Raw genomic sequence first — 12,343 nt, 5'->3', positions numbered from 1 at the left:
GAGAGAGAGAGAGAGAGAGAGAGAGAGAGAGAGAGAGAGAGAGAGAGCACGGTATTGTCTCACGCGCAATTAGCGTGCGCGAGATTCGTTAAGCGGCCTCAGGGTGCTCGATTACGCACGCTTCTTAATTTAGCGGCGCGCACGCGGAGGCAATTAATGCCCATACGGTTGCGCGCGAGTTCCTAGTCGTTGGTTTTAGGAGAGCGTGTGCCACCACTACCACTACATTCCACCACCACCTCCGGCTGTGTCATCATCGGCACTTCCCACCTCGCCCCTCTCGCCTAGCATTATGGATGGACGGTCGAGCCTTTATTAATCCCGTTACACGGTTCGGTTACCGAGGATGAAGCGAGGAGGTCAATCAGTAGTAATTGCTCTTCCGGTTCGGAGATTTTATGCAGAGGCGCGACGCGAGATTTGACCCTTGACCCTCCCCGTGCTTGCGTTCGGACGCCGCCGCCGCTGACGACGACGTCCTCGTGGAGATAGGGATATGAGACACACGCTCGCCCATATATCCCTGGGTGTCATCTTGATCGCCTTGTCAACGTCGCCTTGTCCGTTCGAACGTGCACTCGCGTGACGCTCGGTATAATTAGTGTTTCCTTAATTGTGGGATTCCTGATATCGCGAGTCTGATTAATTAGGAGTTACGATTATAACAATAATCTAGTATTTTGCAAGATATGCAAATGTCGCAGTTTTAGCTTTTGACAAATAATACTCGGGCAGAAAAATAAAAAAAAATGTATTCGCTCGCAGAAAATAACGAGTCTGGCTAGTTTTCGTGTTTAGAGCCAAGTAGGTACACGTCATCAGTCTCAGACTTATTATACGGTCTCGATGTATAACGCGTGTTACGGACGTACATTTCCGGGATCGTCCCATTAGTTCGTTCGCATCAGCGTCTCCGTGGATCCTCGACAATTCTCCGTCTCCTGGGGCCGTCATCGATGTCGCCCCGACGTCGCCGCCGATTTCGCTTGGCTTAACCGCGGAGGAGAGACTCGCGGCCTCGGGAATCTCTCCTGATCGCTCTCTTCTTCACGGTCGATCGATTCCGCGTCTCGTCATCACGTGACCGTCGTCGGCCGAGCGGGGAAAGGCGCGGGGAGGAAAAAAGGGAGAAGGCCGGAAACGCCAGCGCGGCGCTGAGTAGCTTCTTCGTCGGCGGCGCTCCTCCTGTTCAAATAATAAGTCCGAATGGAAGTTAGATTCCTGTGCAATTGCCCGGGGCAATTCCACCGCCGAGTCGCAATATTCCAGCCTCGATGGGGCGGAGAGAAGGGGGACGGCGAGGCACAGAGCTGGCTGGGCAAAGAACTCGGGAAGGCTTTCTATCGCGCTTCGTCTCTCGCGCGCCGAGCTTTCGGGGACTTTAATCGCTTTAACTGCTTTTTGCGCGTCGGGGGACTCCTGACGGACGGCCGAGCGAGCGAGAGGACGCAGCAGAAGGGGCTAGAAAAATAGACGAAGTGACGGTGGAAGGGAGGAGAGTAGATAGGACACGGGGTGGACTCTCATTGTCGGATGTGCCGCACGACAGAGAGAAACGAGACGAAGGTGATTTTTCTGCGGACCTGAGCAGGACAATGAGATCGTCACGCGTTTTCGTTTCTCTCTGTCTCTCTCCTCTTCTATTCTTTTTCTATTTCTTGCGCTCTCTCTCTCTCTCTCTCTCTCTCTCTCTCTCTCTCTTTCTCTCTCTTTCTCTCCGTCTGTCTTGTTGCTCCGCACCTTCTTAGCGTGCAAGCGTGCGACCTCTTCTTCCTGTGCCTCATGGTCTTTCACCCTTCCAGTTTCGGTAGCGGACCGTGCGCTACCGAAACCACGGGACGAGCGTGACTCGTTATTTCCTTGAGAGATCCCTCCAGAAAACCTCTTCTGGAAGTTCCCCGGTTCTTTTTCCTTCCCTTCTTCTCTCTATGTTTCTCTCTCTTTCTCTCTGTGTATCTCTCTCTTTCTTTCTTTCTCTCTCTCTTTCTCCTGCCGTCTGTCCCTGAGCCAAACTCGGCTCCATTGTCGGATCATCGTGACCCCATTGAATCGAAACCCTCGTGAAGGAAGTCATCGTTGCCGGTCGACGGGCTCCTCCCGGCCACCCAACTTTCCCTCCGCCGACGTAGACGACGTCGTTGCCTTCTTCGGTATCGTTGTTGTCGTCCGTATATATCCTCGGGACGGATAACTCGAGGGGAACCGCGACGAGAGTTAAATCGATACCGCCTTTTTGCTCGAGCCACCGGAACATCGAGGCGCGGGAGAACGCGAGAGCGTGTGAGAAACAGAAAGAAAGAGAGGGAAAGAGAAGTGGAGTGTGAGTCGCAGAGCGGAGCGCAATAATTAGAGGGGACGCTCGCGCGAACGAGGAGGAAATGAGCGTAGACGTTGCTTCGCGGCAGATTTAACGCATCGGAAGATGCGTTACGGGAATATGATGTTAGACATTACGCCGTTCGATGGGATTGCGGTATTCTCTTTTCTCGTTCGGCGCGCTCGACGACGACATGCACTCGGCAGTGTCCTTTTTCGCATGGGTATGAGGATGTTATCAATCCTTGAACAGCCGACTGATATCAAGCAGCTTATTTGCGATTTGCACTCGAATGTTTCAAGCACTTGTTTTCATGCGTACGCGTCGAATTTCGTTAATTAACGTTATCAAAGTGCCGGTGATTTAATTTAATTCTTAACTAGTCGTTTTTTATTTCTAATATACCTTACAAGATGTGATGTTAACTTAATAGATTGACATAACATTCAGTTTTATTTAGCTATTTCGAATATACATTTCTCAAAATATAATATATTGATACAATATATTTGTTAATTATTTAAAATAATTTTACAATTAAAATTAAATTTAAATTTCTCTAATTTTTTATTTTATTTTAATTATTTAAAAATTATAAAATTTAACAAATTAATTATTATTATTAATTAAATACATTATTAAATAACTAATAATTATACTCACTTGTTTAATATTTTTTTTAAATATACACTTGATATATATTAATATATTTATATAATTATAAATTTAAATTTAAATTCGAATTGAAATTTTAAATTTATCTAATTGTTTGTCTTTATTTAATTGTTTTTAATGTTTCTCGAGATATATGTGATATTAATATGAGGTGAAGTAAAATGTATGTGAAATAAAATATGTGGTTCATATTCGCGGACGAAAGTAAAAATATTGATAGTGAAGAGAGAGAGAGAGAAGTGACAAATACTTTACTTCACTCGAAATAGTAAAATCGTAGATTATACAGGGCTGTTCCCTGACATTAGAAATATCAATGACAGAATCTCAAAGCAACGATTTGACAGTCGGGTTCGGGCGAAGAATAACGTCGGGAGATACCAGCAGCGGAGAGAGGAGGGGCTAAAATCTCAGGAGCACACGCGAAGTTCTCGACAAAGAGCGACGTATAAGATTTCTCGACGTCACCAGAAAAATATTATCGCGCGTATTCTCACGGAAAGAGAGACGCCGGCAAGAATAGCAACAATCCGTGTTACGTTCCACGTCTACAACATAGAACGAAGGATAGGAATTGGAATTCGTTTCGTTTCTTTCGAGAATTCGACCCACTTGGTGTCCCATTTCTCGTCTCGTTTAATTTCTCTCTCTCTCTCTCTCTCTCTCTCTCTCTCTCTCTATCATACGTTTTACAATTAGCAATATATCGACGAAATAATAGAAAGTGATTTATCTGCGCGTCCCAGATTTATCTTTGACCCGCCATACATGTTAAATAATTTATTGGTCGTCACGACCGCGTACCAAGTTCGCAGTTAATTTAATCATTCAGCACACATACCACAAATAGAACTGTGAATGGCTTAATAATAACAAAAAAGTCACAAAAAGTATCGTAGAGATGATGCTTAAGCTCGTACTTAGCCATCTGTTGCGATAGTTGTCAGAAGTGGGATTCGAACCCACGCCCACAGAAGTGGACTGCGACCTAAACGCAGCGCCTTAGACCGCTCGGCCATCCTGACTTCTCTGTTGAGGTGTGTTGTGTGGTCATAAATTGACTTCTATAAATATTATTAAGCCAGACACGTATGCTAAGTTGCAAAATAGTGTACGCACATTTTCGCCAATGAAGTTGTAGCGCTCCAGCTTGTCACAAGTGAAAATAGACACCGCTGACGCGTGGTGACTGGCTCGACTCGCGGCTCAAAGCTGTCGTTCGTACAAAACGGAAAGACTTAAGCGCTACACCTGCACGGGCACCGGTAAGACACCCCCAGGTTTATCCGGCGCGGCCCTCTCGGTCGAAAGATCAAACGGATATCTCTGATAATCCACTTAGGGCGAGGCAGGGAGTCACGAAAGGGCGTAGGGCGAGCGAAGAGGGGCGATAATAGAGAGCATCCCGCGGTGGATGGATAAATCCCGACAAGAGAAGACGAGGAATAGCCTCGTCTCCGCTCGAACGGTCGACCAGGCGGAATAAATGCCGTGCTTCTCTTTTTCCTGGGGCCCTCCGGGTCCCAAAAGTCAACTGTCCTTCCCTCTTGCCTGCGCAGTACCAGTGAAACTGGGTCCATGAGCAATAAGGGGAAAAAAGAGAGAGTGAGAGAGAGAGACAGCGAAACAAGAGCGTTGCCCCCTTCGTTCGACGCGGTTCCCTCGGTCGCCTCAGCTGCACCGCGTCGTTATGCACGGCCTGCTTTTGCCCGTAGGATGCGCCTCGAGGGGGGGCCCCGTGTACGGTACTCTTGTGTTTAAAGCTGGCTTATTAATTCGCAGCGTGCGCCTTTTGTCCTTCTCCCTCCCTCAGCAAGGGGCAGCAGGCTTGTTGTAGTTCACGGTGGCGGCGACGGGAGACGCGGATCCGCGTGACTCGATTTATGCGAGAGATCGGACGGATCGCGATACTTACTTACCTACCTACCTACCTACCTACCTTTCTGACCGCGCTCGTGATCGAATCGATTTCGCGCCGATTGCCTCCGTCTTGTTCCCATAGCGAGAAATGCGGCGCGGCGTGCACGATCGACGTCGGCCCCGGCGCAACCCCCGATTCGTGCACCGCACGAACGTGCCGTGCGCGCTCTCTTAATAGCGATCTTCGATATATCGGCAGAAACTGTACGGTACGGGGATTTCATTCCTTCTCTTTCTCTCTTTCTCTCTCCTTTACTCTTCATGTCCCTCGAATGTACGCTCGATAGCGGCTCGTAGGTCGAGCTCAGGACCATTGCGCGTCGAAAATTGTATAATGAGAAAAAATGTTTAGTATATTTGTGACTATAATTATAAAGGAATAATTATCATAAATTATGATTAAGAAAATCACTTTTTTAATTAAATTCTATTATAATGTTAGTAACAACTCTATAAATATATATATTACTATCTACCATTTTATTAAAAAGAAAAAATATGTTTAAAATTGACCTTAAAAATAGCCATAATTTTATATTAACTATTTTATTTTCTTATTGTAAATAAAAAGACTCAACTCGAGTTTTCGCATTCAAAATTTAGGTCCCATATTAATTCTACGAATTCTAGACTTCCCGATTTGGAAGATATACTGAGAGAAGAAATAATAGAAAAATAAAAAAAAAAGTTTAATCGGTGACTAATGACACAATTATTAATTAATAATTAATTTCATTAATTGACCAAATTATTTATATATCACCAAATTATTTTACTCTATTTATTATTTTAATATAATTATTTCTTATTTCAAATTATATTTATAACATTATTATATAATATTATCTCATAAAGATATTATTATTATATAATTCTTATTCGTTATAATTCATAAAATTATAATTAAATAAAAATATAATCATTTTATTTTACTAAAGAATTTTAAATGATTTATTACACACGGAAAAAGAAAAAAAGACTTGGTTAGACTTATGAAACAAACTTACGAATCAGAAATTGCGCAGTTGAAGTAGAATTCTGTTCAACTTGACAAGATTTCTGGTTAAACAGAACTCGCAACTCTTCAAGTCCTATCATTTACATTTCTTGTATACCTTACTCTTTCTCGATACCGAGCGTCGCAAGAGCGACGCTCTCGGGGATAACCGACGCGCGTTCGTCTTCGCGGCAAGACATTACGTTTCCTCCGCGAGTCTCCGCTGGAGTTACGCATTCGACGCGGGCAATTTAACGGGGTGAAGGAACGTGGCTCTCGCGTGAAATATGCCGGAGATCGCTATCGTCATAGTGTAACGAGGACGGAAGAGATACGAAGTTTCTCTCACTCTCCCACCCCCCGGGGGCGATCTAGGAATGTTTAGAAATGCTCGTACGACGACTTCTCGAGGCCTCTAATGCTCCCTCAAGCGTATCTAACATCAACCTCCACCACTACCACCATCACCGCCAACATGGCCCTGCAAAATCGAATGGGGGTTCGCGCGGGATTTCGGCGCTTTTGTGCACGCGTTTACGTACCGACCAACTGCGCGCACGAACGCATCTGCCCGGATAAAGTACCCCGGCACTTCCTCTTTCCTCGACGATCCGGTCTCCTTCTGCTTTTTTCCACTCCCCCTGACTTGCTCGATCCTTCCTCAAGTCCCAGTTACGATGGCATAGAAATTACCGCGACATCACGGCGCCGCCGCCGCTGCTGCGATCTTCATGGAATCCCGTGGAAATTGCCGTGGACGGATCGTGACTCTGAGCGGTGATACACATCGCAGCGTCCTCATGGAGACACGCGGAAAAATTCACGAGGAAACCGGGGAAATAGTCTGCCAGGGGATTTTGGAAGTTTCAAATAATTTGTTACACACGGAAAGAAGATTTGGCTGGATTAACCAAATGTCTGGTGAGATGTGAACGAGCCAGAAATTCCTAGGGGATAACCTTATATGCAACAGTACTACCTACTATTTTACTAGAAAAAATAATGGTTGATGTAAGAAACAATCGTAATTTTACTGAGATCAACCATTTTGTTCTCTCAGTGTAAACAGGAAGATTCAACCCGAGGGTTGAAGTTAATCAATCTGATTTGGTTAACCAGAATCTCGTTAATTGATCAGTCACCAGACATTTTGTTGATCCAACCAAATTTTTTTTTCACCATGCACCACCCAATAATTTCCCAAACTCTCTCTATGACTTTTGACCTGCCCTGGTCGGCCGGAAATAACGGAAAGGATTATAATGCGAAAACAAGAAGCGTAGTTTCGCCTCGGTGACGATGCCTCGGTCGCGGCCTGAAAGATTACCGTGAAAATCTCATGGTAACAGCCGTGACTCGGCTCAGTCAGCCGTTGAAGACGTGCTGCGCCGTGAACGGATGTCCCGGACGCGTCGTCAGCCGCGGAGAATTTGGAGAATTCTATTGGCGAGGGCAAGGATATTCATGAGCCGCCAGTGGCGAGCACGATGTATGTGTGTGTGTGTGTATATTCGCTTCTTCAGGGAGAAACGTCGAATGAAAAGGCTCATGACAATAAAAATGTCGGTTCCCTGGCCCGATTCCAGCCGCTCTCGAGATTTCTGCGACTGCGTTTCCTGACATATCGCGATTCTGCGAGTAACATTGTTGCGTCGGGCAACGCCCGTTCGCGATACATCGCGATACCATTAATCTTTTGAGTCCCGGAGTATCCTTAAAGATGCTTACGGCATATATCATTTTTCATCAATTTTCTAATTTCTCATTTCTCTATTTATTTCGCGTCGAAATCATTTTTTTAAATGAAACTTTTAAAACACTGTCACATATATATGATATCCATTAAATAAGCAATTTTCCAAAGACAATTGAGTTTTTGTCAGTTTTCTACTTCTTTATCTTTTATTTTCTTTCCTACCGAAACGACTTTTCAAGACTTTGGAGATCTCTCTTTCATATTTATCTGATATCTCTATATCAAAATAGTAAATGAAATAATTAAAGGATTGAAATCTCACGACTTTTTACTTTCCATCACGCGCGTCAGAATACGAGAAATACTGTAATAAGCGACGACTGGAGAATACTTCTAATTCTCCGGCTGGTTCGCGTTTTCCTGCAATGGGAAGAGACACAGGCAGAGAAAGAGAGCCGCGACGGGGGTTGTTTCGACGCGGAATTTCGCCTAACGGGCGAAATTATACACCGAATTCGTAACGACGTAAATACATCCGCGAGAGGTGTGTAACGAGGACCCGGACACGCGGCGCATTATAGTCTTTCCGCCGGGCGCTTTCTACTTCGGTAACAAAGTTTCGCGCTCTCTCGCCGGAATTATCACGGCGTGGCGTGGCGTGGCGCGGCGCGGCGGACCGTGGGGGTAAACTGCGCGAGGGGCCAAACGTTACCCGGGCGGGCTCCAAAGTTCGTCGGAATTCTGCGTTCATTATTAACGTCCGCGTAAGCGAAGTGACGCGCGCGCGGGCGAGCGAGCGAACGCTACTCGAAACCCCTTCGTCGTCCCCGACAAACCCTCCCCCAACCCCAATTTCCCGCGCACCGTCCGTCGCGCCATCCACGCGGGGCGCGTTGTTGCTTCGAAATTAACTGCGGGGGCCAATCCGGAATTGCGCCGCGCAGGTGCGGTTTTACGGGGTGAATTTGTATGTAAACAGGCTTCGATCCATCTCCATCAGCAGCCGAGCCCTCGGAATTGGAGTTCGAGAGCCGTTTGGCCGCGCCGTTAACGGAAATTAATGTTATGAACTCGATGTGCCACCGGACCGGACGCGAATTGATACGACTTTGCCAACTGTGAGCGCGCGGCTGTTCTCTCTTCCTCTCTCTCTTTCTCTCTCTCTCTCTCCTCTCTCCCTCTCTTGCGAGCTGCGATTACGAATCGACTCGCGAATCCGAACGCGTCGTTTCTCACGAGCACAATCGTCGCGAAGCCGTCCGGCTTGTTTCATCCACCCCCGCGTGTCATCATTTGGTGTTCACAGAAGGAAATCTGTCAACGTCGTCAAGTAAAATCGTGCTCCCGAAGTCTCTCTAAGGGAAACTTTTCTGGAAAATTAGATGACACTCTGTTTGAGTGACTCTCTTTACTCATCCAGGGTGGATTTTGCACTCTAAATTATTGCGTGAATTTTTTAAAGCAAATCTTTCAACGCTATCCCCCACGGGAGATTATATTCCCAAAATCCCTCCGAGTGAAATTTTACTGGAAAATTACATGACTAATTTGAGTGACCTTTTGTTTGTATAGAGTGAATTTTGCATTCCAAATTGGCGAGTGAATTTTTCAAGCAAACTTTTTAACGTCGTACCAGATCAAAATCCCTCCAAAGGAAATTTTACCTGAAAATTAAGTAACGCATTTTTTCTCTCTCTCGAGTTTGACTCGTTGTTCATATAGAATGGATTTTCCATTCTGAATTATTGAGTGAATTTTTCAAGCAAATCTTTTAACGTCATCACGCTAAATCGTGCTGCCAAAATCCCTCCGAAAGAAATTTTACTGCAAGATTAGATTCTAGTTCGAGTAACTCTTTACTTATATGGAGTGGACTTTCTAGTACGTTCTTAGGTTCGTTCAGTCTTTCCTTCTTAGTTCAAACATGGTCGATCGAAGTACAACGAACAGTAGTGTGAATTTATCGCAAAATTCCACGAGAAAAAGCGCTGTCTCGTCAAAGAAATATAACAGACAGATGTCGTTCTCGAATTAAATCATTTTCCTCTTTCATTCACGATTAAGTGATCTTAATAAATTAGTCCCTGAGGAAGTCAGACACTCATTCTTACGATTTCCTCGAAGTGGCAGTGTTTTCGCCATCGCAACGAGTGAATTTCCATTCGTTTCGAAACCTAACCCTCAAGAAGTTCAGAGAACTTGGTCTTTGGTCTCACCCTATCGCGCGCGTTTTCATCCTTGCTTATTGCATTTCCAAGTTACTTATTTTTAACAGGACGATAGGACCTTGAGGGACGACCCACGGCGCGATGGACGTCGCGCGTGGCAGAAAGTGACCGCGGCGAATTAGATGTAAATTGCCACCCCGAGAAACACAATTTAACTGCTCGTATTTGTATGTAAACAAGCTTCGATCGAATCCGCGCGCGCATTCAGCGCTTATCCCTCTCGCGCGAGAGATCGTGGACGGAAATTAACGATATTAATTCAATACGGTGACGAGGGGGACGTCGGGGTGCGAATTGATATAACTTTATACAGAGCGTCGCGCGCGCGAGAAACCGTCCCGGCGATAATCTGCCCCCCCGCGGGACAAATGCACCTATCTACTACCTATCTACCTAGCAACCAACCCCCGCGAAATTCCGCACGGCAACCCCGACGGCCGGCCGGCCGTCTGGCTGGCTGGCTGCTGCTGTCGGCGTCGTCGAAGCGTCGCTTATACGGAACACGCCAACGGGCGGGCACCAGCTGTCCCATTTAATAGAGCAATAAAGACATGAATGGGCCTTTGATTTATGCGCCACCCTATTATTATCAATTCTGACTGCGGGGACAGCGTAACGTTCGTACGCGGCGGATTTGGATTCCGACCTGGAAACACAATCGTGTTCCCTACCTGAACGAATGCTTTCTCCGCTTTTTCCTACCTCGTCCTCGATTTTCTGATACTCTTTTTTCATTTACCTCCCCGCGAGGGGACCCGCGCGCGGAGGAAAATGATGCGCGCAGGTAGACACCGAGGGGAATCGGCTCGCGGGAAGGTATATATGCAATAAAAAAGTTAAAGGCCACCGTGACACTTAAATAGGAAAAATGTTAAGATTCCCGACGAGGAGGAACCCATCGTTTCCAACTCGCCGGCGAACTGCCTCTCATTTCACCGTGGTTTATGTGTCTTTTTCCCCCCGACTTGTAATTTGTCGCCGCGCGCGACGAGGAGGGTTCCAAATAGAAGGGCTGAAACGCTTGCGTCCTGAGAGTTCCTCTTTTCTTTGGATTTCCCCTCGTCAATTCGCTCTAACAGAAGGACCCCGCGACTCTTTCAGATTTCGCTCGCGATCAGGGATACGTTTATCGGGGGTTGGAAAGTAGCGCTTTGCGAAAAGGATTTGTAACACCGTTACAAATCCTTTTTTTCAACAATGGCTTGGTAACGACCTTATCTTGTCCATTGCTAACGGCAAAGGTAGCGCAATTACATTTCTGAGAAGACTGTAACGAATGTAATCGTCACTTTGCATATAGAATACATGTGTATGGAATGGGCGACATCGAATTTAGAGGAAGAGTCTGTAAAACTTGGTGAAGAAAGTAACGCAAATTGAAGTGACTCGTTATTTCTCGCGTAATAATGACGGTAACACGTTATGCTTCAAAAGTAAAAGTCTCCCAACCCCGAGATATTCGTTTACCCCCTAAAATATAATCTCATACTTAGTGGAATCCTCTTATGTATGGCCTCAAGAGGATTTTTCTGAAACCAAAAAGATATTTTAAGTGCAGTATTTTTAAAGTTGGGAAACTTTCGTCTTTTATCTACAGTGTGCAAGTCTCGTTCTTAATGGGAATCTTTTCTAGTAAGAGAAAATTTCTTTTAGTAACATTTTGTTCCAAGCAAACATATTCTTCTTAATTAGAAGGGAAAAAGGTTAGAATAGAATATCCAGCAGATTTCCAGTTAATAGTCTATTAGAAGAGGAATACTCTTTCGGGAAAAGCATTGGTTTAGACTCGCTGGGACTGCAGGAAATAGCACCTTGCAACTAGAGTTCTTCTTTTCCAGGTGTTGGAGTATTTCCCTTGTGGTTTTAGGAGAACCTCTTGAGGTCAATATATAAGAGAGGACTTCACCAAGAATGTGGTTGTACTTTCTTGCCTGTAAGCGATTGTGTCATGAAAAGTGCGGGAAAAGTTAACAGTAAAAAAAAGTTAAGTAAAGTTAATAGTAAAGTTAATAGTAAAAAGTTAAGGAAAGTTAATAGTAAAAATTCGTATTCCCAGGAGATTTCGATGATCAACATTGCCTTTGCTAAAAATTGTCGTTAACCAATGCATTTCTACGATTTATTCTTCAAATAGATCGAGTTGGTCGGTTGAAAAACCGTCCGAAATTGCCGTAGACTATCGGTTTCGCCCACTCGCAACGCAGTGTCGTTACACATTTCGCGCTGATAAGTGCAACGCCTTCCGCGCGATATCGTTCCCGTTCAGTGTTGAAATTTGCCGGCGGCGGGCTCTCCCGACTTTTCAGTGACGCGGATCATCGGCCGCACGTCGAGGAGATGAACGCAAAGCACCGAAACGCGCACACGGTTCCCCATGGCGTCCCTAAATACCTCGTACGTGGTGCTGACATTTTCACGCAACGCGCGCTGACATTCGTCACCGTCGACGGCGCACGCGGGGAAAGGCAAAAAAAGTCAGTTGAAGCGAGAGAGAGACAGGAAGAAATGAG

General features: G+C 45.5%; 1 protein-coding gene and 1 non-coding gene across 4 annotated transcripts in view; one reads left to right on the top strand and one right to left on the bottom strand.

The window, feature by feature from the left end:
* Positions 1-12,343, top strand: part of LOC116842279 (discoidin domain-containing receptor 2-like) — a 216,709-nt gene that overhangs the window by 24,931 nt on the left and 179,435 nt on the right. The window lies entirely within an intron of this gene.
* Trnal-uag lies at positions 3,934-4,017 on the bottom strand. Its single transcript has one exon. It is a non-coding gene; the product is annotated as a tRNA-Leu (tRNA).

This window comes from Odontomachus brunneus, unplaced genomic scaffold, assembly GCF_010583005.1.
Source record: "Odontomachus brunneus isolate Ranch 3 - 2012 unplaced genomic scaffold, Obru_v1 Obru_scaffold_023, whole genome shotgun sequence".
Classification (NCBI taxonomy): domain Eukaryota; kingdom Metazoa; phylum Arthropoda; class Insecta; order Hymenoptera; family Formicidae; genus Odontomachus; species Odontomachus brunneus.
Note: the sequence above shows the minus strand (reverse complement) of the source record. Positions and strands in the feature narration are given on the sequence as shown.